At 45.9% G+C, this 27,938-nt stretch overlaps 1 long non-coding RNA gene across 1 annotated transcript; it reads left to right on the forward strand.

Annotated features, from left to right (window-relative positions):
- The first annotated feature begins 5,754 nt into the window (after window positions 1–5,754).
- Window positions 5,755–19,873, forward strand: LOC109306997. Its single transcript, XR_002100145.1, has 3 exons — window positions 5,755–5,843; window positions 6,374–6,479; window positions 19,837–19,873. It is a non-coding gene; the product is annotated as an uncharacterized LOC109306997 (long non-coding RNA).
- The last annotated feature ends 8,065 nt before the right edge of the window (window positions 19,874–27,938 follow it).

Raw genomic sequence — 27,938 nt, forward strand, 5'->3', positions numbered from 1 at the left:
CTATGAACCTGACAGCAAACAGGAAGATTAGACTATATGAAAATGAACTTTTCTGAATATTAAACTGGCTCATTAAGTTAATTATAAATGATCTACCAGCATTTTACTTGTAAAATTTGTCCTAAACTATCTTGTAAGAAACAAGTTTGGCTTCTAATAAACACTGCATGGCAATAGGGTTGTGGACATTTACACTAGAACCTACAGCAAAATAAATTCAGGTCACCACTACAACACAGTTAATATTAACAAGCCATATCTGTTTTTGTTGGCAGTCATGGCCTAAAAGCAGAAGACTAATGGGACATGAAGACAGAAGTATCCTTTTATTTCTAATAGCAGTTCCTCTGGACTTGTGTTTTAAAAAATTATCACAGATAACTGTATTATAAACCAATGAAGTTAGTTCTAACACCTCAGGACAACAGCTTATATATTACTAATATGTCGATATCATTAAAATATTCCTTTTAGTGAGCATTTTAGCAAACTGTTACACTGGATTTTGAATACAGTAATTCTTTTTTGCCTCCTTTATCTTATGGTTAATTGATGGTACTGTATGGTAAAGCTTATAAGGCTTTTTTATTGTAGATACCAAAAGGAACTCATTTCTTATCCATTCAACAAGCACAAGATACATGGTAAAGGCATGGACAGTAAGAAAACATAAAATAATAGTTTGGAATTGAAAAGGCACATTCAAATTCTTAATTATTGCCCAATGCCACAAACTTGCGCAGATCACTTCAGTGGAGCTAAATTATAAGCACTAGTACAATTTCTTGCAGATCTTGGTCTGTCCTTATTAGTATTTTCTAAATCAAAATACAACTTTTCCTTTTTATTTGCAAAATACAAGAAAAGATACAAAGTACTCTGATGAAGAAAAATGCAGGATTGCACTAGGAGGAAAAAGTTTTTAAAAATGAGATAGTACATACACACACAGATAAATACTTCCTGCTCTCTCCCACTCTCCAACTCCCACTCCCATATCAACATAAGGGTGCATTACATTGAAAGCCAAGTCTCAAAAGCTAAGCAGAAAACCCTAAAATTTAGCATTTATAATACTACAGATGCAGTATCATTTGTAGTATAAACCAAAACTGCTTCCTTTCATTTTCCACTTACTGTTGGACATTTTATTATTACTTCCTGCCTCCTACCCCCTGTTCTTTTTCCCAGTTGTGAAACTAAAAATTAACTGTTTTTGTTCCAGAAACCATGCCCAAAGCCCTGGTTTCTTAAAAAAATCTAGCATATAAGCAATGTTAAAAATAACAACTAATACAAACATTTAATTATATGTTAGCATCACCTTTAGATATAATTAGTGCCAGTAGGAAGGTTCTAAGTTAACATAACTGGAAACTAGAGGCCGGTAGATTCAGAGAACAAGAAATAGTGCAAGTTTTCCCCACTTTGCTCAGCTAGACAGCTACAACCTCTGCCTGGGTCATGAGGACACAGAAGGGCTGCAGATGTCTTTAATCTCATGCGCTAAACCATTTATGAGCTGAGCTGAAGCCCCCTCTCTATCTGCTCAGTCCTTGGCTTCTTCAAACAGCCCTCAAGGGTGCCAGTAAATAACTGTGGTGGATTTGGTAACATTATTACCTCTCCATTAAGTATTGGACTGAGATTCACTTCTTTGCCATGCCCAATGAACACCAATCAGAACAGCAACAACTTTAGGCCACCTTAAACTGAATTCAAAACATTGACCAAAATGGGAAATCTTCTTGTACCGTTTCAGCAGTCCTACTACCTATTCAGTTCTCTTGTGATTCAAGAATACTGTAATCATTTTTAAGCTACATACACATGCAGAGCTTCAGTATTTATTTGGTTACATTAGACCCCAGATCTTGCGGTCATTTATACATCTGCTCAACTTGACTCACACGAGTAATTCTGGAATTGAAGTCCAAGTCAGTTGTTTAGCACAATGCACTTAGTGAAACTCATACAATTAACATATACATTATATAAAAGTCTTTAAGTTATGTAATCAGCTTCTACCAATCATTTTTAAAAATAGCCTTCAACTGACAAGCAATGTAGCTCATTCTGTTCATTCACTATACATGACAAGCATGAATGAAACCTCTGGTTACTGCTTTATCATTTTATCACAAAAAGATCTTTTCTGTTCCTAAAATGAAGTGTTACAGCTTGGGGTTTTTGTTACTGGGAGCATCTACTTATTCATCAATGTGCCATAGATCAGATATTTAAGGCTCAGTGGACTAATCTACTGCACATTAGCACAATTTTTGCCAGCCACAGTAATGTGCAGTAGAATTAGTCCAATGGGCATTAAGTATCTTGTACAGATGCGCCCAAATGAAAACATAACAGTACAGCCCGTTTGATATAGGCTTACATTTACAGCAAATTTTAATATGGCATTTTGTATAACTTTGAAGACAACTTTTATTACAGGACACATGGAAGAATTTTTTACCAAAACTGTACTTTCTACAACAATTGAAAGTACTGTGGTCATAAAAAAAAGCCAAAAATGCAAAACCTAAAATCAAGTTATTAAATAACTATACTGCTATATTTTAAAATGCATTAAAATATTAGCATTTCACAAAAATAACAATATTTCTTTACATCTGCATTCCTGGGGTAGAATTTAAAGTAATCATAATAAAATACAAGCAATAACATAATTAGTGTCTTTACTAATATTAAGATGAATGCAAACACAGTTAATACTGACATACGTATAGTATTTTACACCTAATGAAATATTACACTTCAATGCCATACAGAGATAAAAAAAAGTTCACAATTTTTTTTTTATTCTTAATCTTCCTGTGGTACTTAAGACCTATAACATGAAAGCCATTTACTACTGTCTCTGTTTATAGGGACCCTGTTAGTGTGAAAATCACATTTTTATATGAAGAGTTGTACCCAAAATCAGTAAACCCACTTTCTTTGTGTATTTCAGAGGTGTTTTAGGTATTGCTGTTTCCCCCATGTAAGTTTTTTAGGAGGAGAAAATTGGCTAGCTGAAAAGATGCACATAACCATTAGTAAGAGAGAGGACTACCCTATCTTTCAGGTGAATTTAGAAAACATAATCAGTTTATATTGCTTATGAGGTGGTTTTCTATTTTTAAAAACTATTGTTAAATGAGTTATCCTCCACAAATTCAAGTAGATAGTTTCCCACTAACAAATAAAGATTAATTTAATATATTGTATTAGTGTTTTATCAGAGATTTCTGAGTATACTAGATAGTGTATTCAGCTGTTTTCCTCTTCTGAGAAAATGAACACCTTGCTGGAAAAGATAAGACCATCTCTTTTAGGCCATTTTTTTCATGGAGGGGTAGGGGAAAGGTTCCATATACTTCCACACTTACTTGTATGAAAAATGCTATAAGTAAAACAGAATTTTAGACATCAAGAATTGGAAATAGCAGAAGGCAGTATGTTGTCTTGTTGATAACCATGTCTTGCAAAAACACCTTCATACAGGAGAAACTTGCAAAAACATATGCATTATAAATGGAGATGAATGGACCAACCAAGAAAGAAGGTCCAGATATCTAATATTTTAATTAACTTAAACCTGCCAACCCCCAACATCTTGACACAACTGTGTAGAAAATACTAGAAAATAAACAGGTCATCACATGAAAATCATAATTGTATTGTAAAAGCTTAAACAAAATTGTTGCCAAAAATGTATATTAGATCAACATGGTCAACATGCGATTTCTGTAGGGATAGTATGAAATATCTTTCTAAGTTAGTCCATAGCGATTCTTACTGGATCACTTACTAAAAGTGAAACTAAATATAAATATGTTTCTATAATTATGTACTTTTAAAACAGATGCCTGCATTTATAATGCATCTCTATATATGGTAGTTGCATTAGGTGCATGAAGAGAGCAGAACTATGACCCAAAAAGAGGAATCAGAGGGAAACAAATATATCCCCATACCCTACAACCAAAAAACCCAGACACCTTATGCTGATTAGCTAACAAGAAAAGCAAATGTAAATGGTTGCCTAAAATTACAGCAGTCTTATGTAAAACAGCAAAATTAATGTTTTGAACTCAAGATTTAAGATTATCTTGAGAGAATAAGACTCCAGAAGAAAGAGAGACAAAAACCAGGTTCCAGTCCCAGAAATAAAAGTCCTACTTATTTTCCTGGCTCTCTTGTCTTCCTCTTCTTCAAACAAACCTATGACATTTCAACTATTTCAATAACCAAGTCCATGGTCCAAGTCCAGCCTGCCTTACTGTTACTGAGCTTTTCCCTTTGAATTGTTCCTCATATGATAAGATTCACCATTTAAATAAAGCCTTCTCTTTGCTCACCCCCTTCCAGGCAAGGACGTTTAGACAAGAACTCAGGCATCATTCCTGAGATGAGGAGAAGAACCACAAGGAAAGCAAGAACACCTGCAAATATAGCTTTAGAGCTGCCTCATCCTGCCAGGCATTTGGTGGTGCAAAAAAGGGGTTTAAATGCAAAATTCAGGATGTGAAAAAACAGACTCGTGTCATGGAGCAGCGTAAAACTGACCATATTTTTTTAAAGGAAAAAAATTATAGTAGTTTATTTGCAGATTTTGGATACAGAATCCTTCTCCCCTGCCCAGCCTGGCTAGGGGGGCAGGTACTGTCACTGTAGCAGCAAAATTTAAAAACACCTGTCTTGGCAACCCCTGCTCCCAAAAACGTGTCATCTCTGGAGTCTAGCCTGAAACCTTATACAAAAATCAAATCCTCCTTAATGAACAATATTAGCTTGAGCGGGAGCAAAATGGGCCATTGGCTCTTGGGAAAGTTTCATTTGTGTTGAACTATTACTATGGAGAAAGGAATCACTTCAAGGAAGCCGGTTTGGCTGCAACACGCCAATCCCATGAATTGCTCCAGGCAAACAGTGAGGCCATGTCCAGCCCTCCTCGAGTCCTAGCCTTCCCCTTGCCTAGCGGGCCGTCCTGGCGGCCACGACCCATAAGCAGATGTGGCTGGAGACGGTTTGGGGGAAAATCCAGTTAGGAGGGTCCCAGTGCCAGAGGACGGCTGATCTGGAACAGGAGCCTACAGCTCCTGTTGGGGTCTCTCCAAATCAGCCTGAGCCCCTCAAGCCCGCCGCAGGGCCCGGTTAACCTGAGGCATCTGAGCCAGGATTTAGGAGCTTTCCACGGGACACCCAGTGTGTCCTGCCAGGATCAGGAAGGGCCGGCTCCAGGAGGCTCCTGCACGGCCTTCGGGGGGGCCTGAACTGGGGTGTCAGCGCCCAGCCCCCGGGGGGCGGGGCACGGGCATATCCCAGCCGGGGGGCTGCAAGGGCCCGGCGGTCCCGCAAGGTGAACTCCGGGCGGGCGCCCGGGCCAGGTACGGCGTGGAGGGGGCGCACTCACCGAAGCTGGCGGCGGCGGCGGCTGGGGCGGCGGCTCGGACCTGCAGTAGCAGTAGCAGCAGCAGCAGCAGCAGCAGCGGGAGGACGGAGCCGAGCGCCCCCATCATGCCTGGTCCATCGCAGGCAGCGGCCGCCGCGCCCCGTCCCGCCCGGGCAGCTCAGTCCATGCCGCCCGCTCCAGCGTCGCTTCCCGGCGGCGGCTTCGCTCAGCTCCGCTGCGGCGGCTTCAACACCCCGGACAGCGCCCAGTGCCGCTGCCGCCGGCACCGCCTCCTCCCGCCCCTCGCCCCGCCCCAACGGCTCTCCTGCCCGCTAGACCGCCTCTTAGGGAGGCTCGGGATCGCTGAGCCGGCGAGCTGCTGCCCCTGGCTCCCCACATGAGCACAGGGCCCGGGAGTGAGGGTCCTCGTGCCCTGCCCTGTGTTTGAGTGAGTGAGGGGAAGAGTTCATACCCCCTGCACAGCTGTGGGGAGCAACATGACTTCCCTGTTCCTGGGCTGCGAGTAGGACCTGCGTCTTGGATGCTTGGAGGTCTGCAAGTTGGGCAGGGGTAGGATGACGAGTTGAGCAGGGCCCTGCGGCAGCCCCAGAGGAAGATGGGCTGCTTGGGGAGTGTGGAGAGCAGAGCACGGCTTCACAGAGGACGGTTTGGACAGGGATGGTCTTGGCTTGGGCAGGCCTGGATGATCCTGGATGGCCCATCTTGCCCTGCTGCCAGTGGCAGATTTACCATGAAGCCAACTGTGCAGTGGCACGGGGCCCCCAACAATGGGGAGCCCCAAAGTGCAGGACAAATCTGACAAGTGACTCAACTCAACAATAAGCGTTGCAAGTCGGGAAGCAGTCCAGGCATTCTACACTCTGCGCCCTGTACTCTAAATGTGGTTTGTTGAAGTAGTCTAGCAAAGAATTTGCTTCGCCATTTTTTCGCTGTCTCAGATATTCTTTTTCTTGGCAGGGTCCCAAGGGATGGGGGTGGGGGCTGAAAATGAAGCTGTGCACAGGGCCCCACTAACTCTAAATCTGCCACTGCTTGCTGCTCTGCGATTCCTGCTGCTCTGAGGGTGAGTTAACAAGCTTTAACAGGGGACAGTCACATTTTGAGTGTCCTTAGCGTAATCTAAGTGTAATGTGCAAATTCATGCCAAGAGCAGCTCAGTTTATGTAAACGTGGGAGCAGGTGGAGTGTCCTCGTGGCCTCTTCAAATATAAAGTTTTTTGTGCAGACACGTTGTATAGGCCCAAAAGACAAGCCAGCCCCTGCAGGCTGCTGTTAATGGTGTTGGGAGTGTCACCTTCAGGGACCCTTTATAGACTAATCAAATCAGCTGCAAAAACATTTGTGAGCAATAGCTTGCTCCATCAGGGACAGGTTAGTACCCAGCTTTCACTTTACTGAATGGCCAGGGATTAATCAGGTCTCAGACTTGGGACCCCCAAGAACTGCAAACAGAAAACCCCACATTTTCTGCCAGCTCAGAGGTTTTTTGTTCTCTCAATTTTGTTGGATCCCTCCGAGGGCTGGGTTTAAATGCCAGTAACCTTACAATCATCAGGCTAATCCCAGCATCCCACTTTTCTGAATAACCAGATAGGTACTGGTGCTATTCAGTATCACCCAGTCCAGGCAGCTCAGCAATACCATATACAGTTGGATTACAATCTTAAGGTCCCCCCCACCAAATGCACAGTAGATTTAAATTCATATGCTGCAGGTAAATTTTCATATTCTTCCTTCATCATCTTCACCCTTTACATCAGTAATGACATTAGTTATATTCTGTATCAGACTTCTATTCCTACTTTGTTTGAGCACAATCACTATGGATTCATTTTCAGGAACCTTGTGAAGCAGAAAGATATTAGAAATACAATAGCTGAATTTGTCACAGCTCAGAAGACAGTGAAATGGTAATCAAATCAGTACAGAACAAGCTTGTTCTGGAAGAAATTGGAAAGGCTAAATAGCTTCCTGCAGATGTGGAGACAGAGCATTGCATGCTGGGAGGTGTAGTCTCTTCAGGCCACCTCTCCATATTAAAATTGAAAGTAGCTGCAATTTGCCTTGTTGTGCAAAAAATATACAGCTTTTGGCAAACTTGGGTAAAGGAAGGAGCGACATGGTATTTATTGACTTAGTACAACCTTGCTTCCCTGCCAACGGGCATCAAAAAAAAAGTAGACTTCTTGTGAAATCAAGCAGCAGATGTACAAAAGCAGATAATATCAGGATATTTCATTTCAAAATAGAAAACTAAAAAAGAAAAGATCAGGAAACATTGGTGAGAAAAGAGAAACAAAATCAATATTGGGAAAAGACATGAGAATGCTGAAAGATAAATCAGCATGTCCTCCTGGGTCATGCAAAAACCATCTGGCTTTAAAGCTTATAGCTATAGAAACAAGAAAAAAAATCATATAAAGCAAGGAAATGCAAAGGGGGGGAAAAAACCCTGAAGGTAGGAACAGGGCAGACATTGCAAAAGAACAAGTTGTTTTTCATAACAGAAGATAAGAATAGTATTTCTGCATATTATTATTGTTACCATTGTTTTAATGAGATAGTTATATGGCTATTGAGAATGTATTAAATACCATCCAGAGTTTCAAGAAAACTCTATAACTGTGCAAAGTATTGGGAAGATTTTTTAGAAGTGTATTTAAATGAATATTTAAAAAACAAACCAGTAATTTGTGAAAATGATGAGATTCATCAAAGGTAGAGAGAAATAATAAGAGATCCTTTAAATATGTAAGGCCAGTAATGTTGGGGTCAGTAATATTTCTCCAAGAAATAGATAAAATATACTGATGGAGGAGAATCAAACTTTCCAGAACAAAAGATTCATTTTAATGGCTGCTGATTCTAAACTATTGTCTACCAGCTACTCACTGGGCACGTCTACACAACAAGCTATGTTGCCGTAATAAGACAGTGACATAACATTGGTGGACACTAACCATGTCACCACTACTGCACAGTAGCAGCAAGCTATTGCACAGGAGAGTTGGAAATAACCCATACAAAGCCAGGACTGTGCAGTACTGGTGAGCTGAGGAGCCTGTTCCCTGCCCAGCTCTGTAAGCATGGAACTGGGCAGGGAACAGGCTGTGAGCTTGTTTCCCACTCAGCTCCACACTGGCAGAGCTGAGTGGGGAAGAAGCTCTGCAGCTTGTTCCCCACCCAGCTCCGTGCTCATGGACCTAAGCCAGGAACAAGCTCCCCAGCCTCTTCTCCATGTGTGGGGCAGGGGCTAGGAACTGCCCTGGTTGGGGCAGGTCCCAGCCCCACGTTCTGATCAGGTGATCAAGGAATGGGATTTGGAAAGAGCTGCAAGGGTAGGGTAGGTCCCAGCCACCTAACCTGATCTGCCGGTGTATATGGAAAGAGCTGCAAGAGCAGGGTAAGAAAGAGCTGCAAGGATGGGGTAGGTGTCAGCCCCCTAACCTGATGTGCCCCTTCTCTTTCTAAGTCCCCAGCCTCTGATCAGGGATCCAGGGCCAGGTGATGCCAGAGCAGGGGGACACTGTTCCCACGCAGGGGGACACTGTTCCCACGCTGGCAGCAGGCAGCCCCTGGGAGCAGGGTGTAATGTCCCAGCCCCAGCCAAGAGACAGCTATCTCCTGGCCAGCTGCTCCCTGCCAGCCTCTGGGCTAGCACCCAGGGGGTAGACTAGAGCTCTCTCTGGTGGCAGCAGACAGGGCCCATTGCAAAGCCCCAGAAAGCAGGAGTAATTTGCCGTCATCAGTAAATCTGCTCCCATTTCTCTGCCCGTGTAGACACCTGCCCAGGAGCATTTACTCGCAAGTAGTTTACTCGCAAGTAAACCGATCCCAGATCAAATGCATGTGTAGATGCGCCCACTGAGGGTGAAATCCTGATCCCACTGAAGTCACTTGGAGCTTTGCCTCTGATTTCAGTGGAACCAGGATTTCATCCCAAATGTTTAATTTTCATAGCTAACTTGTTTCTGAGCAAGTGCAAATGTATTGTAATCTAAGCTAATTGAAAACATTTGTCATTTCACTTCTAAAACAGAGCAGTATTACTTCCCTTATAGGATAAGAAATTGTAATTGTTTTAATCAACAACGAGCTTCATGTGTTTTGAATCGTCTTTTAATAATTGTCTTTTAATAATCATGGAGATAAGACAAACACCTGGCTGGGGTTACTTGACCCCAGCACTCTTTCCTGACCATAGCAGGGTTTGGACTCAGTGATCTAATAGATCCCTTCCAACCCTAGAAGTCTATGAAATCATGTTAGTGTCTTTAAATTTTGAAGAGATTTTTTTAATAAAAAAATTTGAAGACAATTATATTAACTTTTTTTAGACTTTTTTGCCTTTGTGTGTCCTTGCATATAAAGGGTCCTTAAGACCAATAGCTCTTACAGTCAAAAAGAGTCTAGAAAATGAGCAAGAATATTTTGTTTACACTCTTATTGTGGCTTGCAACTTATTGCTTCAATGTACATGTCTAATTTCAGCTGAGTAGAAGCCTTGATTTCATTTATTTGTTATTGATTGTGATGACGATGATGTTTTGAAAGCTAAAAATAAGAAGGTAAGAATTATTTTAAGTTTCCAAATGATTTTTAACTGAAGGCTTTATCCAGCAATGGGACAACTCATAGCAGTAAGCACTATGCCACAGAGTAAGTATTTGCTGGATCACTGCCTGACAGTAGTTAGACTATAAGAGGTTAAGAAAAGGCCTGGATTATTGGCAGTCATTAACATTACATGGCACACTTCACAACAGTGGTAATACAGATATAAATTTCAATTGAGGAGTTGCACTCTACCTAAAAATCACTGTAATTTTATACCTACTGTTATGTCATATCTGAATTGATGGAGCTTCATGGAACTCGGGGTAGTTGCCTCAGTTGATGCCATCAGAAAAATCCTCTCTCTTTCATTAAACATTTTAAAATTTTATTTTGTACAGTTTTAAGGGCTTTTTCTATTTTCTTCAGAGGTCATTAGATTTCCACAATCAATTAATTGATGGAGGGCTAACTTTTTTTGGCAGGCATGCCACAAGATAGCCCCATACCCTCTTGGACGGGCACTCTGATCTCTTTCCCCTACCTGGATCCATTGCTGTACTTCCTGCCTTTCTGCTGCTGTGTTGCTTATCTCTTCCATGATCTGCTACATGCCACACCGAGGCGGCCTATGCTATGTATGGCATGCATGCCACAGATTGGCCTCCCCTGAATTAAGTGATCCCTACATATCTGTAAAGCTTGCAGAGCGCTGACATCTTTGGATGAATGGCATTATATTTATATGGATCCAGCCTTGCAAACGCTGAATCAGACATCTCCTTATAAATATAGAGCTATTGATTTTAATGTGCTACAGTTCAGCATGGATGTAAAGTCTTGTAGGATTAAGGCCTGCAAGACATTAGTTGTTGATACCATGTGAATGCAAAATATACAGCAGTCTCTACGTCAGTGCATAATTACAGCTCATTTGGCAGTAGGGCGTGTTCGGTATTGCAAGCAATTGTGACAGAGTGACTAAGCAACTACTACATCATTACAAATTAAGTCCACATTGTGTTTGGGTATTTGGGAATTTCTTATGAATAGGAAACACTGAAAAAAAAAAGGATTATTTAGCACAGCTTTGTCCTAGAAACAGCACTAAATGGTTGTTCTCTTAGCACAGTATGGTTAGAAAAGAAGAGTGTTTACTTGATAGAAAGACCTTGCAATGATTGTTCTTGTACGGATTGCAATAGCTTCATCTTCACTATTTTATAGAAACCTTGGAAAAGTAGGGGTTGGCTTCCTATTTAGGTGTAAGGGGTAACAACTTCCACATAGAGGTGCACCAATATATAGTGACATATTGGATTGGCACTGATAAAAGGAAAATTAACATTATCAGCTTTTTTTTTGCCAGTGTAGCTGATAATGTACTGATAAATATATCTTCTGGCTGTGGCCCTGGACGCCATGTGCATGTGCAACGCTGCAGCATGCACGTGGCCAGGAATGAAACAGGGCAGCATGGAGAGCAGCACCCTGGAGGTAAGTCCGTGGAAGGAAAGGGGCTTGAGGGAACAGATCAAGGTTTCCACAGTGAGGGAGGGAGTGGGGCGCTGCCCAGCCAGGTTGGTGAATGGGACCCCAGGGCTGGGACAGGGAGCAGGACAGAGCTGTGGGCAGTTCATCCAGAGGGCAAAGTGAGGACAGCTTCCTGCTGCCGTGTGCACCCCTGGAGGAGACATGGGAAGCATGTGCCCCCCTAGATTTGTGCATGCGGCAGATTTGGGCTGCCCACTGCAGGCTCGGGGCTTTCTGCTGTGCTGCCTTTTGCCCCAGGAACCCTGCAACGACCATATATCCCCTACCCACCCAGTGGCAGGATGGGCAGCGAGTTGTGCCTCCCACTGCCAGATGAGCACAGGTTGAGGCTTGGCCAGCGTGCAGCTGTAAAGGCAAAGGCAACAGAGTGGAAAGCCCTGACCCCACCATGGACAGCCCACTCCACTCTTGCCCTGCTCAGTTCTGCTCCTAAAATCATCCCCACACTTAAAAATTGTGTCAGGGCACTTGAACTAAAGCTTGTGAAATGAGCTTTAGTTCAAGTGTTGCTGACACCATTTTTAAGCACCAGGACGCTGATCCCCTGGATGAGTCACCAGTAGCTCTGTCCTCATCCTTGCCCTAGCCCCAGGGTCCCATTCATCTCCCTGACTGGGTAAGATGAAGATGGAGACACAAAAAATCTCCTCCAGGATTGAGCAAGTGCTGAATGAAAGGGTAAAGTAAAAAAGTAGGTTGATTTTTGTGATGACTGATGGGCTGGAAACTGCTGTTTTATTCCGGTGCTCTAGCGGAATGATAATATATTTTTTGTGTGTGTTGCCAAAGCAGAACAGTTGGAAAGGAGCCTAAAATGGAGAGTTCAGGGCTTGGGAGCTGAAATGCAGCTAGAAAAAAATTACCTGAGAGAATAGCAGTGGATGAGACATATTAACTGAAAACTACAGATGAAACTTGCATTAACTGAACACCTAAACATCTGGTTATGCAAGTGTTTGTGTTAGCATATTTTAAGCTGATTCTAAGGCTGTACAAATCCTACAGGGTTTGGTACCAGACCAATCCCTCAGTTTGCATGGAGGTTTGAGTTGTGCATAAAAAAATTCCATAATCTCATATGCAAGGTTGCTAGGAAAGTCAGGGGGCAGGAAGATTTTACTCACAGGTTAATGCTGTAATATTGACTTAATTTAGGATTCTACCTGACTTTTTCCATATAGGCCTTATGGAAATGCTGACCCAGATTAATGGAGTCATTACAGCTGTAGTTGTATAAATCTCATAGGAGAGTAGGAAAAAGTGGCATATAACAGCCTTTGTAGCTTGATTCTGGGACTATCAGGCACTGTCCTCTGTTCGCAGAAGAAGACAGAACAATTTCCAAGATGCTCTCACATACAGTAAGCTTTTTAGCACAAAAGGCTGTTGAGATAGCTGTAAAGGAAGCAGATATAGCTGCTTGTCAGCCACAAACCCTACAGTAAAGCTGTGTGGATACTTGATCTTTGAAAAAAAGGAGAAATTAAAGACTGAGCAGCAAGCAGACTCAATGGCCACTTCTGAAAACTTTATCCCCAGGGTCTAGTCTCTTCAAGAGAGATAGAGAGCCCCACTGGGTGGAGGGGCAGATTGGTCCCTTTCAAGCCAGGAAAGCTACGTTTCAAGTTAAGGCCCAGCGTCAACTCAAATGTGCTGCTGATTTTACTACTCTAGTATAAAAACACAGTATCAGTGCTCCAGAGGTGCAAATTAAACTCCTTTGTGCCAGTTTGAACAGCTGGCTTATTATATGAAGAAAGAATGATGTCCCTTAGGCTTCCAAAGGAAAGACATCCAAGAAAAAGAGTGCCAAGGGATATACCACTTCAAGGAAAAGGATTTCAGTCTACCCAAGTTATTAATACACACACACTGCTGAAATCACAGCCTCATCTCAAAACAGAGGGAAGCTAGAATCAAAACCAATGCATTTCAGTGACAGATGGAGGGAGCTAAGCATTAGGGGCTGCATTTTAAATGCTTTTGATCTTCTAGAACAGGACCATCTAACTTATAAGCCCATCCCAGAGGCTGCCCCAGCGAGGGCCACAGGCTACACACAGAGTTGTGCATACGCTTCCCCGCCCCCGTGCTGCACTGCACATTCATGCAGGCTGGCAACTCCACCATGCTCTGAGTGGGTGCAATTCCACCCCGCACCTGCCACTGCATCACATGGGTGTGATTGCCTTCAGGATGAAGCCCCTGGACTCACTCAGCCCCTCATGCTGGCATGCTGCCCCCATGCACTGGGGGAACCAGGAGAGTCCAGCTGCTATTGCAGCAGGAAACTAGGGGCAGCACTGGCCAAGTGAGAGCCTGGGGACTTCATGTTAGCTCCTCACAGACAACCAGTTGGACAGCCATGTTCTAGAAGATTCAAGGAGAAAAAGAGGATAAAAAAAGTGAGAGAGATTCAGAAAGAGCAGATAAAAATAACTGCTTCTGATGCAATGTTTTGTTTTTTACCTCCATTCCCTACTGCCTAACAAACAGGTACTTGGAAAGGAGGAGTAGGAAGTTTAGTTTGAGATTTTAAAGGATTACAAAATAACCAATACCCAGAAATACCTGCATATTTAACATTTGGTTAATTTTAATTTCTGTGAGCCTCAAACATAGATCTTTAGAAATAAGTATGATTTACCTCGTTGACCAGATCTTTTTCTGGCTTTGAAAGATGCAAATATCTCAAAAAAAGTAGTTGCACCCTTGAAGAATCTATTTTTGAGTTCTAAAGATGAGCAAAATGGGTGTGTGATTTTACTTTTACCAAAACATAATTCTTTATGTATGTAGAGTCTGGACAAATGTATGACTTGGCTGCTTTAAAAGGGGAGGGGGAGCTGCCGCTGCAACTATTACATCTACATGAGTCTGTAATTATATAGGTTAGCAAATAGCTAAATTGTCCTAACTTTGTCCTGGAATGAAACAGGGTTAAAGTTGGAGCAGTTTTCCTGTCCTTATATCACTATAGAAGGATGCACCGATAGTGATACCTTTAAGTCTGTGTATATCCTTAGCTGAGCAAAAATGAAATCCCATATAATTAGGATTCTTTAGGCCCTAAGTTTCCCAAACCATGAAAGTTCATGGAGATTGTTCAGGTTTTGCTTCATTTTTAAAGACATACTGCAACAAGGTCAGGATCCCAGGGGTAACTGTGATGCCCCCTGCAGGCTCTGTAACCAAGCCCCGCTCCACCCTTTGGGCATCTTCCTGTCTCATCTGCCACGCCTTAATGGAATAATGATAAATAGGGAGGCTGCCCATGGACTTTTGTATACCCCTGGTTCCACTGAACCCCCCATACTGGGGTCCCTGGCACCCTCCTGGTCCTCAGTAACCATGCCACCTCAAGCCTTAAGGGCTAATTGCATGGCTCCATATCCTACTCTGGCTTTGAGGCTCTAGGTCACGTTTGTCCTTTCCATTACTCGGCCCCTGGCCCCTGCCTGCCAGGCCCCAGGCCACTTTGTGTCTGTGCCCCTCTGGCACCAGGCCCCCGTCTGTCTCTGTGCCTTGCACTATGTCCCCTCTGGGGCTCAGTACTCACTAGAGCCTTGAGCCTGCCCCTGGCAGGGCTTAAGATGTTTGTGCGCCCCGTGGGCACTAATGGGACCTCCTTAACTGCCCATTAGAGCCCCATCCCAAACCTCTGATACAAGCAGCAACATAAACAAAAGCCCCTGGGCTATAACATAATAATAACAATGGAAACCTTTACCCCTAGTATAGCGCGCCTCTTAGCCAGGGTGCCTTGTGAGCTCCCAGGGCCTCGCTACTCCCATAGGCAGCAAAGCAGACAGTCAAGCACCTCTGGATAGCTGTCTTGGGCAGGAGCTCCCTCCCCTGGCAGCTGCCAGGGAGAGACTCCCCTGCCAGCCCCAATTTATATGCTCCCAGGGCCCTGCCTACATCCGATCAGCTGACCGCTTGCAGGTGTCTGCTAATTGCCTCATTTCCTCTGTTGTCCTGGCAACTGGCAGCTGCTGAATCCTGCCTGCCCTGCAGTGCATCCTGGCTGGGCTGCCTTCATCTTAAAGTAACAGAGAGCCTGGGGCTCTCTGTTACACATACCTATATTGAAAAGAATATTGTTAGCTTAATTTATATTACTGTATGGTGTTGATGCATGTGCTTCACCACACAGAGCTGCCCAACAGATCCCAGAAACTGGTATGGTGCTGAAAGAAGATGTAATATCTGCCTGAGCCCTGTTGGAGTATACTTTTGATCTTTACCAGCAGATCTAAATTAACTAATTTATAGTTGTACAATTAGAGATCAGTTAGATAATCTCCAAGTAGGTACTGCCTGACTGTTCATCCTACCTGAGAAGGCTACAAAAAGCAAGAGGAAATTCCTGAAACAATTCCATTCTCTCTTAATAGAATGAGAGTGCCCTAAATATATCTAGAGTGAGTAGCTTGCCTTTAGCAACCTTTAGGTTACAATACAATTTAGGGGAAGGGAAGGGAGACCTACGGATGGGTTCTTTTAGATGGAAACCAGCCTACTTTTGGCAACCAACAGAGAAAGTGGCCCATGAGTTGCTTTGGAATAGGGTGATCAATAGACAATCTGTAAGGGCTGGTATTTCTCATACCTTTCAAGCAGATGCTACTGCCACTATGAGCTAATTTTTATGGATAAATTGTAAAAGAGTGTGTAGCTGGAGGTCAGAAAGTGCAGCACGCACTGTGTTATGGTCTCAAGAAGGAAGCTCTCAAATAATAAAAAATCTGCAAAAGGCCTTTAAGAAGTCTAGCCAGTAGGAATGACAGAATAGTGAGGGACCTGTATAGATGTGATATTATCCAAAATTACAACCAGATGGACTCTGTAATGGAACTGGAGCTTTACAGTGATACCTTTCTTTGATACAGAGTATGAACAGTACATAGCAAATAAGACCTAAGGGCCACAAAGAAGAAACTGTTGATTAGATTCTTACTGTTGGCCTTGCTGAAACACTGATCAATACTGCCTACTGAAATCTACAAATGTGGCATCAAGTACGTACTTCAAAAGCTTCATAAAGATGCACACCCCTTATATACTTATAGGCTGCCACCGTGTCACCCCTGAGCCTGTGCTTTTCCAGGCTGAAGAGTCCCATGGCTCTTAACCTCTCTTCATAAGGCTTGTTCTCTTGCCTCTGATCATGCACTCTCCTCTGGACTTTCTCAAGCTTCTCCACATTCTTCTTGAATTGTGGAGCCCAGAACTGGATGCAGTACTCCAGCTGCAGCCTCACTAAGGCCAAGTATAGCAGGAGGATAACATCCCGAAATTTACTTGAGAAGCATCTATGGATGCAAGCCAAAGTTTTGTTTGTTTTACCAGCTGCGACATCGCTCATGTTCATCTTGTGATCAATCATGGCCCCCAAGTCCCTTTCAGCCGTGGTGCTAGCGAGTGTAGCATTGCCGAGCCGATAAGCATTCTGTGGGTTTTTTCCTGGCATGGAGTACCTTGCATTTTTCTATATTAAATAACATCAGGTTTATATTTGCCCACTTACTAAGCCTATTCAAGTCAGCCTGGATCACCAGCCTATCCTCGGGTGTGGAAGCTCCACCCCAAAGTTTAATGTCATCAGTGAGCTTGGCCAGTCCACTTTTGACACCTGTGTCCACATTGTTAATAAAAATGTTTAAGAAAACAGGTCCAAGGATGGAGCTTTGGAGGATACCACTGGTCACAGAGTGCCGTGATGATTCACTTCTGTTGACTACCACTTTCTGGGTCCGACCTTGGAGCCAATTTCCCAGCCATCGGACTGTGATGTAGCTGAGGCCACATCATGCTCCTTGGGTTGCAATTTCTAGGTGAAAGAATCAATCCTGAAAGTTTACTCAGTTTTTGCTCAGGACTTTGTCGCTGGTAGGTGTTGTAAGGCTTTGGAGACCTCTTCGTGGGTGCTCTGCCTCCCAGTGATGTCAGGGTGAAGCCCTATTCAGGTGCCACCTAGATGGTCTGAGCACTGCCCCTTTTTCTCGCCTGCCACATCTTCGGTGTTATTGGTTGGGGAGGCAGTTCTCTGTTGGGGGCCTGGAGGGGTTTTGACCCTGGGGTTGTCTTCATGGGTTGATGCTGCTCCCCGCAGATCTTCCCCACACTGCCCGCCTTGCAAGGGCTGTGTCTTCTGGACCATGAACCTTCAGGGGTCTATCCCTGGTTCTTGGGTGGGTTTTCCCCTCTTCAAGGAAAATAAACTTGCCCCTGCTGGGTCATCTACAACTCAACTGAAAAATGCCAGCACCTGCCAGTGGAGCTCCTGAGCTTGCCTCTCTCTCTTTCGGGGCTCCTTTCTGTCCCCCCTCCTAGGGGACTTGTTCGTCTTCTCCCCTCTAGCAGGCAGGCGTACTGGGACCGCCCTTGTGCCCCGTCCCTACCAGTTCCTCTGGCATCCCCACCCCGGAGCCTGGCTGACTTGGGGTCCTGTCGCCCCAGTCCCTCTTGCTGGAGTCATTCCTCTCCCCTTTCCAGGGGCTCATGGTTTCCCATACTCTGCCCCCTCCAGAGCCATCTGAGGATGATTGTGGACTTAAGGGTCTGCCCTCAGTCCCAGTTCCAGGGCTCCTTGTTGGAGCCTTGCTGTTCCCCAGCAGCATCCCACCTGATAACTGCCTTCCAGTGGGGCTCCTTGGCTCTTACCGACCCTCAAGCCTGCTTTCTGCCTTGCTGGTCTCCTGGTGGGTGGCTGTCTCCTTCTCCAGGAAGCTGAGGCTAGAGCTGAAGCCTCCCAGGTCCTGAGCCAGCGTCTCCCAGCTGGTGTTCCGCCTCTCTGGCTTTTCCCCATCTGTTTCTCCGTCTGCCTTTTGAGCAGCACATGCTGCTCAAGGCCATGCCCCTAGCTCTCCCCGATACGCAGGGTCAGGCAGCTGTGAAACTGCTGGGCCTGCCTCTGTACCAGCGTCCATGCTCCAGTCTCCTCCCCACTGCCACCCATCTCAGCTCCTATGGTGAGTGCCTCAGTGCTCTGGTTAGGGGTCCGGACCATGCTGGGGGGGGCTCCTGTCTCCCCTCTCACACACTTTAGGGTGCTCTGTTACTAGCAGAGGCCTGAGTGGCACCTAGGTGGCCTGCAGCTGCCTGCAATGCCAATTAGGCAGTGGTCTGATTGGGAATAGGGCCCAGCTGTGATCTATAATAGCTGAGCCCTGAGCTTCAAAGAGGCAGCAGTTTGCTGCTGCAGCTGAAGGAACAACACTTAGCTGAGTTGCTGCCCACGGAACATCCTTGGAGGTAAGGGCTGGGGCTATGGGGAAGGAGGAGACCCCATGGTCCTGGGCATGACAGAAAACTTCACCCTGCCAGGGATGGATGGCCTGGTAGAACTGTCTGTGGCGGGACAGCCCCCCAGAAATGCCAGACTAGTTACTGCCCTGGTGAAAGGCAAATATAGGGCACCTAAACCCAGCTCCACATTCCTGGTAGGTAAAATCAAGCACGGGGAGCCCAGAGTCACCGAGAGTATTGAAGCAGGGCCCAGGTCAGCGGAGGGACCTGTTACAATGCCCACATTCTTGGTGGAGGTCTGAGGCTGCATTTAGGAGTTAGCGTAAAGCTCAGGGGTGTGGGGCCCTGAGCCTTGGGGAGATATTAAGGAAGCTTCTGGGGGCAGGGATAAAGGGATAGCCCAAGAAGGGTTTGGGTACAGGGCTCAGAGCCCTGATCCCAGAGAAGGGGTTGGACCCCTGAAGTGTGGGGTTGAAGCCCTGAAGTGTTGGGTTAAAGCCCCGAGAGTGTATGTGGACTTGGAGCCCAGTGTGTATTTGTGTAAAGAGAACCCAGGGTGAGGGCACTGGAACTGTGAGCTCCAATGTGGAATGAGAGCCCCATGTGAGACTCTGGAGCTTGGGTCCCAATGCTGGCTAGCTGGAGGAAATATCTGTGAGGCATGAGATATGATAAAGGGAGGTCAGGGTCATATACATAGGCCCTTGACATCAGAGCAGATAAATGGGCAGGCTCCCACCTGATTAACATAAGAAAATTAGTAACATCAAGGCATGGCAGGAAAGGAGGCAGGTAGCTGGCCCTAAGAAAAGTGGGTGAGGACCTATGTTTAGACCAGCCCCAGGATGCCCATGGGTTACAATATGATATTTTTGGTTAAGCAGTTGCCAGAAAAGTATAGAGAAAAACGAATACCACTGTGCATAGCCTTCATCGAAACTGCAGTGTATGAAAGCAAAGAATCAAAAAGCTTTGACATCAATAATGGGGTGAAACAGGGGTGTCTAGCCCCCAAGCTTTTTAACATCTACTTTTAATTCCTGCTTCTTCATGCATTCAAGGACAGCAATGATGGCATTTATCTTCTAAGCAAGCTAGGTGAAGGCTTGTTCAACACAGCAAGGTTTAGAGTGAAAACCAAGGTGAAAGAACTGGTTCTGAGAGATGTCCTGTTTGCGGATTGTTGCAGAGCACATAGCTGCCCTGCTCCTAGGAAGAGTGGAAACTGCTAGGGAAAGAGCCCTAGCAGAAAGCAAGGAGCCCAGCTGCAGGTTGCCAGGGTAACCGGTGGGCGTCAGCTGACTGGAAGGGGCAGGGCCTAGCTCCTATATAACTCCCAGGCTGAGGCCAGGCAGGCAGTTCCCTGCTGGCAGCCAGAAGGGAAGGAGCTCTGCTGCACTGAGCAAAAAGGAGAAGCCAGACTGCAGGTACAGCTTGTGATTGGGGGAAGATGGGGCAACCCTGGTGTGGCAGGAAGAATGATATTGTTGCCGATGGGCAGAGATTTTTGTTATAGCCAAGGGGCTTGAGTCTTCTGTTTACTGTTTTACGACTGGTGGTTTGGGTTAGAGGAGGCCTTATAGGGGACCCACAGCAGCATGGGAATCCCAGCCCCAGAGCAGAGGGGGCAGCGAGAAAGGCACCAAAGAGGTTGCAGCATTTTTGGGGTGCATTGACCCCAGCCCTTAGAAGAGGAGCAGAGAGTTGAAGGCCAGGTAATGCCTAGGCTGCCTGAGCCCTCGTGAGCAGGGGGGTGAGGCATGGCTCACCCCGTGGAGGTGAGTTAGGGTCAGGCATGGCTACGGCCACCTGAGCCCCCAGTGCAAGAAGCCCCAGAGTAAAGGGGGTGGTGCAAGAAGCCCCAGAGCAAAGGGGGCAGCATGAGGATCCCCAGGCAAGGGGGGCAGAGCAAGAAGCCCCAAGTGGGGGGGGGCAGCAATCGGCGAGCGCTGAAGGATGCTGAGATAAGGGCTGCGGAGAGCCCGAGTTCCAGAGGGCACCGAGAGAGATGAGGGCTGCGGAGAGCCCGAGCACCAGATGGCTCCAAGAGAGAGACGAGGGATGCGGAGAGCCCGAGCGCCGGAGGGCACTGAGAGAGAGAGGAGGGCTGTGGCTAAGACCAAACAACATCTGGTACATCAGCAAGTCTTGGGGCATGGTACAGAGATGGTCGGAGCCACGCGTAGCACATAAGGCTGGGGTGCTTGGAACCCCACTATAGCAACAAGACTCGGGGTAGCACGAGAACTGTGACCAAGAGGACGAGAGGCAGCCTCCCTTTAATTTACATAAGATCAAGATGTTGTGAGTGAGAACGAGGGTTCTTTGAGGCAAACTTGGCATGGTAGAGGTGCTAGGGGAGATCACGGCCACCTCTAGGACCCTGCTCCGTGACACAGATGAGGCAGCTTTGGTTACCCACAGTGAATCTTCCCTGCAAAATCTCTTGAACAGATTTTCTGGTTCATGCAAGACCTTTGGAATGGCAGTTAGCCTCAAGAAGATTGTGATCATGTACCAAGGGGTGGAAGAAAAAATACCTGACATTACTCTGGAGGGTAAATCTCAGTATCATTGACAGTTTTTGCTACTTGGGTTGTACGATCAACAGGAATCTTTACCTTCAAACTGAACTGACTAACAGAATTAGAAAAGCAGCTAAGATTTTCAAGCTATTACAGAAATGTGCATGGAATAACAGCAAACTGTTACCCAAAGTGAAGTTAAAAATCTATGAGACTTGTATGCTATTATCCCTGCTTTATGGTTCAGAAACATGGACTACATATGCTAGGCATATCAAGAAACTGAACAGCTTCCACATGAGATATCTGTGTAAGATCCTGAAAATAAAGTGGGAAGACAGAATACCAAACACAGAGATGCTGGACACAGAGGACTAACACACTTAGAAACCACTATCAAGAAAAGGTTGTGTGATGGATCAGCCATGTTAGGGGAATGGCAGAAGACCAGATCCCCAAGAATATTGTGTATGGCAAAATTTGAGATGGCTCTAGAAAGTGGGGTGGCCCTCCACAGTCCAGTGGTACCACAATGTGTGCAAAAATTATAAATGTATTCAACATCAATGTAGAAAGCTAAGAGGAGTGCGGAGACTTCTGTCCAATTTGAAGGGAACATCTGGTACTGGTTGCAGCTCGACATGAAGCAACTTTGATCCATGTTGCAGGGGCACTCTGGTGCCCTGCTCCTATGAAGAGATATAGGTGTTGGTTTCTGGGGCAACCGCAGTTGGTCAGCTGACCAGAAGGGGGCAGGGCCTGACCTATATAAAGGTGATCCAGGCTGAGGCCAGGGTAGCAGTTCCCTTCTGGCAGCTAAGGAAGAAGGAGCTCTGCGGGAGCAAGCAGAGTAGGGAAGCCTGATGGCCTGAGCAGCTTCTGGACAAGGATACCAGGTGGAGTAAGCCCTGGTAGGGAGTTGAATGAGGGTTAGACAGGTTGCTTAGAGTTTATGTTGTAGCCCACGGGCTTGAGTTTTGTGTTTGTAGTTTTATAACATCGGAGGACCAGGTGAGGCTAATAGGGGTTGGAGGAGGCCTCAGTGGGGCTTCACAGCAGTGTGGGGACCCCGGTGCCAGGGAGGGCACGGTATTGAGGGGGCATTGACCCCAGCCCTGTGAAAGGGGCACGGTGGATTTAGGGGCCAGGCACGGCTACAGCCACCTGAGCCCCAATTGTGAGGAGCACCAGAGTGGGCACCAGCAAGAAGCCCAGAGGGTGCTTGCATTAAGCCCCAGGGAGGGCATATAGGAATAGAAGCCCCAGGGAGGGCACACAGGAAGAGAAGCCCAATTGTGAGGTGAAGCCCCAGGGAGGGTGCATGCGGGAGAAGCCCCAGTGCAGGCGGAGCCCAGGGAGGGCAAGCGCCCAGAGGCGAGGAGCCCAGGGAGGGCGTGCGCCCAGAGGCGAGGAGCCTCAGGGAGGGGCGCACAGGCAAGAAGCCCAGAGAGGGCACGACATTCAGGGGGCATTGACCCCAGCCCGGAGGCACCAGCGAGTGGGCGCCGGCTGCATGACAAGCCCGGGGGCGCCAGCAAGCAGGCGTGGAAAGGAAAACCGACCAGATAACGTCTGGGACATCTGCGAGGCTTGGGGCGTGGTACAGGGGAGGTTGGAGCCACGCATAGCCCATAAGGCTGGGGTGCACCAGGTCAATCCATACAGAACAGGGGCTAGGATAAACAAGAGCACCGTGTCCAAGGGGACAAAAGGCAGCCTCCATTATAAAATTAGATAACATCAAAGACTTGGCGGGCGAGAATGAGGGTGCTTAATCGCCAACTTGGCATGGTAGGGTGCGTTGGAGAGATCACGGCCGCTCCTAGGGCCCCACACCATGACAATCCACAGGATGGAAGAAAAGCAAGAAAGAAGAAAGCAGGGTGCTATAAACTTCAACTTAGACGACATATGGATCTGTGCAACTTGTAACAAGCTGTGTTGCTCTCAAAATGGACTTGACCATCACAAATAGATTCATCAGGTATCTTTACTAGACAACTTATGTGTACATCATGATCCAGAGGATCAGTGCTTGCCTACCTACATCCTTGGGAAAGTAAATGGAGGGATTCTTATCTCCTTTCCTTCCACACTGTGGAATGCTGTTCAACATTGTCCTGTTTCTTTTTTTCCTAAGTTTATGGTCTTCTCTGACAAGACTGTTTTGTTTTTACAAATTATCTAAGCATCTTAACAATAATATATCTATTATAGCAAAATAACATCCAATACATTTGGTTACATCAAACACTACTACTAATATTTTAAGATAAAGCTGTGATATAGTTTATTTGAATGATTTAATGTATGGTCTTCCCTTCTACTGTCTCCTTTCAGGCTTTGTACTTTGTTTAATTGCATCTTATTACTGGTTTAACCAGACATTTGGATGGCCTCCATTATTTTGCTGGCAAAGCTAGCTGTTACATCTGCAAAGGTTCAAGCTACAGCCACTCAAACTTCTGCTTAGCCGTACAGTTTGGCCTAGGCCCCTTGAAAATGGCAACAATGGACAATAGGGGCCCTGCCACATGATAAAAACCAGCTATAGAGTCATTACAAATTTCCAAGCCCTAACTGCATAGCTGGTTGGCTCTATATAACTGGATAGACATTCTTAGTTACTTTGTATTTGTGGCCTGTCTAAATTTAATGTATGATTAATCAATTAATTATGTAATATATATGTAACGGTGTAATAATCAATTTATTGTGTAATGTGGCAGGGACCTAGGATTCCAACTCTTAGCCATGACTTTTCAGGAGAAACTGAGGGATGGTTGGGTTTATTCTGCAATGTATGGCCTTAGGTGGGAGGGGCCGCAAGAACATCTAGAGCACCGATGTGGCTCCAGTGGTTCTCTATGCAAGTGTACTAAGACATATATACACCAGGAGTCAAATAAATATGAATAAGTAGTCAAAACAGCAGCTCATGTTATTTCCTTAGAAATAACCATGTTTGTCCCAAGAGCTTATACTTTAGCGTACAGTACATTTTTGGAGTAGGCTAGTGAGTGCCCTTTCAGTGCACTAAAGCTATCTTATCTGAAGAACATCATTCTGTTCACTATAACAGCCATGCTGCATTATGCCACTCATACTGTGCTTGTCAAGCTATCATCTCTGCACCATATGTCAATATTGGCTGTATCATAAAGTGATCACAGTGAAAAAACGAAGGATATGCATATTGACTGTTCTTGGCCAGAATGACCACTATCAATTGAGAATGAAAGGTTTGTTGGGGGCGGGGGTAAACTTGGGGAGTAAAAAATTGAAAGAATCTGGAATCCAATAGTGTTGTCCAACAGGACTTCCAATGAATCCTGGTTTCATTTATGAACGGCTGAGCAGTGCTTGTCACTACTACAGTTTTATAGCTTCACGCTTCTTGCTATTTTTCATTTTGAATAGGATAGTGATTCTCAACTAGGGTGCTGCAGTACCCTGATGTGCCTTGAGGTCCTTTCAAGGGTGCTATAGGGTGCCACACAATGTTAGCACTGTTAGGTGTGCAGCCGTGATTTAAAAAGATACGTGCAGAGATTTCAAATAGGGATTCACAGTGTTAAAAACATTATGAGCTGTTGTGGTCTTTCTGACTTCTCTACAAAGAAGAATTGTTGTACTATTTTTCTGTAGTCAAAAAATGAGAGAAAATTAGGGGCTGGCATTTTCCAAGGGGTGCCTTGGGTCTAAAAAGGTTGAGAACTATTGGAATAGGAAGTAATAAAAAATGAACAAATAATTTCTACTATACTAGACCATCTCATTTAGGATGCTCTGATAACCTAGAGCACTAGTCTTGTATATATGCACATGATATGTATTTCCATTAGGGCAGGCTTGTCCAACATATGGCCCACAGGCCACCATGCGGCCTGCCAAGGCATTTTCTGTGGCCTGCAGTGCTGCAACGGGAAATGAGAGTAGACACAGTTTACTTTCGTTCCCACCCCTTGTCCTCCCCCCGTCCCTCAGTAGCTTCCTAATGGCTGCTGAAGGGCTGGGGAAGGGACAAGGTTCCCACATGCACCGTGTCAGCTTGACATTGCTGACATGGTGTGTGTCGGAAGAGGAGTGCAGACCTGGCCCGCCTCCTCCCATCCCCAGGACTACGTGGGGAAGCCACCACTTTCCGGCCCGAGTGACTCATTGCTCCCTGCCCACAGGCAAGAGGCAGCCCAGCTTGGCCGCCTGGCCCCAAGTCGCTGGCGGAGATGGAGGCAGAGCAGCACAGACAGGTGACTCCCTAGCCAGGCTGTCAGCATTGGCCGCACCGCGCAGGGCGGCCCCGGGCTTGGGAGGAGCCTGTGGTCTCTGCGCCCCAAGGTGCTGCCTGGCCTCAGCCCCAGCCCTGCCTCCTGCCCAGCTGGGGCACCACAGGTAGGGCCAGGCCAGGCCAGACCGGGAAGACGGTGCCTCCCCTGGGGCCGGGCCAGTGACTGTGGGCTCCCGGCACTTGTGTGTGTGTGTGGTGGGTCCCTGCCTTTCACAGGGGAGGGAGGCTCAGCTCTGACTCCCATCCTCTGGGGCTGAGGCTTTAACCTCAAAGCCTGGTCTTTCCTCCTGGGAGCTGGCTGTGCCCATGTCCCAGAAGCCGGGTGCTGGAGCATTACAAAAACCTCCACAGTCTGCTCTAATCTGACCATGGGGTAAAATTCCTTCCTGACCCCAAATTTGGCGATCAGTGGGACCCCGAGCAGAGGGGCAAGACCAGGGCTTGACAGCGGTTTTTGGGCAGTGCCAAAAACACCCGCAGCCTTGACTTGTAAAATGTTGGCGGGCGTGCCAGTGGGAGACAGGGGGGGAGCCACAAGGGGCTCTATCCTTGCTGTGGCAGCACAGCCCTGGCCCTTCCCCTGCAGTCTGCCCTAAGGCACACGCACCAAGCAAAATGCCTTTGTGTGCTATGCTCTGGCACCCATGGAAGGGGTTGCCTACCTCTGGACATAAAACTCTAGCCAAAAACCTCTGGATTTGGTCCCAGAAGGAGCATTGGCACACCCCAGTCAAAGTCCCTAGCCTTGGCTGTAGCCAACACGCAATACCTCTGAGGAAAACTTAAAAACACCCTGGCACATATAGCAGAAAAGGGAAGGGTGGTGGTGGGGGCAACCAGCAAATCCCAGAAGCATGAGAAGTACCCATAGTAGAACATAGGCCTAGATCAGGGGTAGGCAAAATATGGCCCACAAGCTGTATCCATCCCACCAATTGATCCTATCTGGCTCACCACTGGGAGCCTGAGGAGCAAGGGTTGTGCCCTGTGTTGTTCCGCTCTGCCTCAAATAATTGTCCAGCCTGGTCTAGATCAGTGGTTCTCAACCTTTCTTGTACCAGGACCCATTTGTAAACATATGTTCAGTCCCGACTCAGTATCCCTCACTGCTCCTATCTCCAGACCCCAGTGCCCCAGTGTGTGGGGCATGGGGGAGCCCCCAAGTAGCCCCTTCCAGGCTGGAACTCTGCCAGCCCACAAGAGAAAAGCCAGTTATATGTTTTTCTCCTTTAAAGGAGAACCCGCTTTTAAAGTTTGTTCATGACCCTTTCATATATTCTTGAGACCTTCATTGGTGTCAAATGTCATGTGACATCACTTCCTGATGTGATACCACTTACTGTGAGGTCTTTGAATATGGCTTGCTGGCCCACTGGGTGATAAAACCTTGTGATCCGGCCCCACATTCAAAAAGGTTGGACACCCCTGCATTAGGGGAAGGTCAGCTATAGTTATGTTGTGCCCAGCAGGAATCCAGGAAAAGTTCATGACGGTAACAGCTGGAATTGGGACTATTTCTTGGCCTGTATTAAAGAATACTGTATTTTTCACATCCAATATGCAAATTTGGAACTTACATAAGGAACAATTTACTGTAAAGACTAACAGTCTTGCTGCTGACCTTCCAAGGGTCTCGGGCCTAAGCTTGTGTAACAAAGTGAGTCTTTCTGGAAACAGCATTTCGGGAGACAGCCTACCATAGCAGAAAGTTCCTGATGGCACATTTCTTGAACACTTTATATTCCCAAGAAGACTTACTTTGTCAAACAGCTGACTATGACTCTGGGAAAAATCTTTTTTCTACGTTGTATCTTCCAAAAACAAAGGTGCATGTTTTATTTGGGAGTGTTTTATATGTGAGAAAATTTGGTATATATTCTGGATCCTTAAATGCATGGGAAAATGGATAAGATAAGAAGATACTATTAAAAGCAAAATTAGAGTGGAAAAGGCAGGCTGTACCTTTCCTATTCTGAATCACCAGTTTAAAGAGTATCCCTTTGCTCCCTGATATAGTTCAAAATGTTCTAGCACAGCATCAGAACCCAAACACTTTTCTGTTTTATGTGGTCTTTCAAATTAATCGTATTTTGTAACTGAGCATGGCACAGGAGAATGACATAAGTTTTACAAACTCTTTTGCTCTGAGTAAAGAACATCCTCTGGATCCTTGGAAATAATCAGGCTATTTTATAAAATTGCATAAGAATGGGGCTCCTGTTGCACATGAAGGAAATGAGTCATCCAAAGTTCTTTATGGCCTGACGTTCAAGATTCTGAATACGCATAGTTCCCCACTGAGGCTAAGGGGTGCTTAGCATTATGTTTCTTACTGTTTTTCAAAGCTGAC

The sequence above is a fragment of the Crocodylus porosus genome, unplaced genomic scaffold (genome assembly GCF_001723895.1).
Source record: "Crocodylus porosus isolate Cpor-Errol unplaced genomic scaffold, CroPor_comp1, whole genome shotgun sequence".
NCBI lineage: Eukaryota > Metazoa > Chordata > Crocodylia > Crocodylidae > Crocodylus > Crocodylus porosus.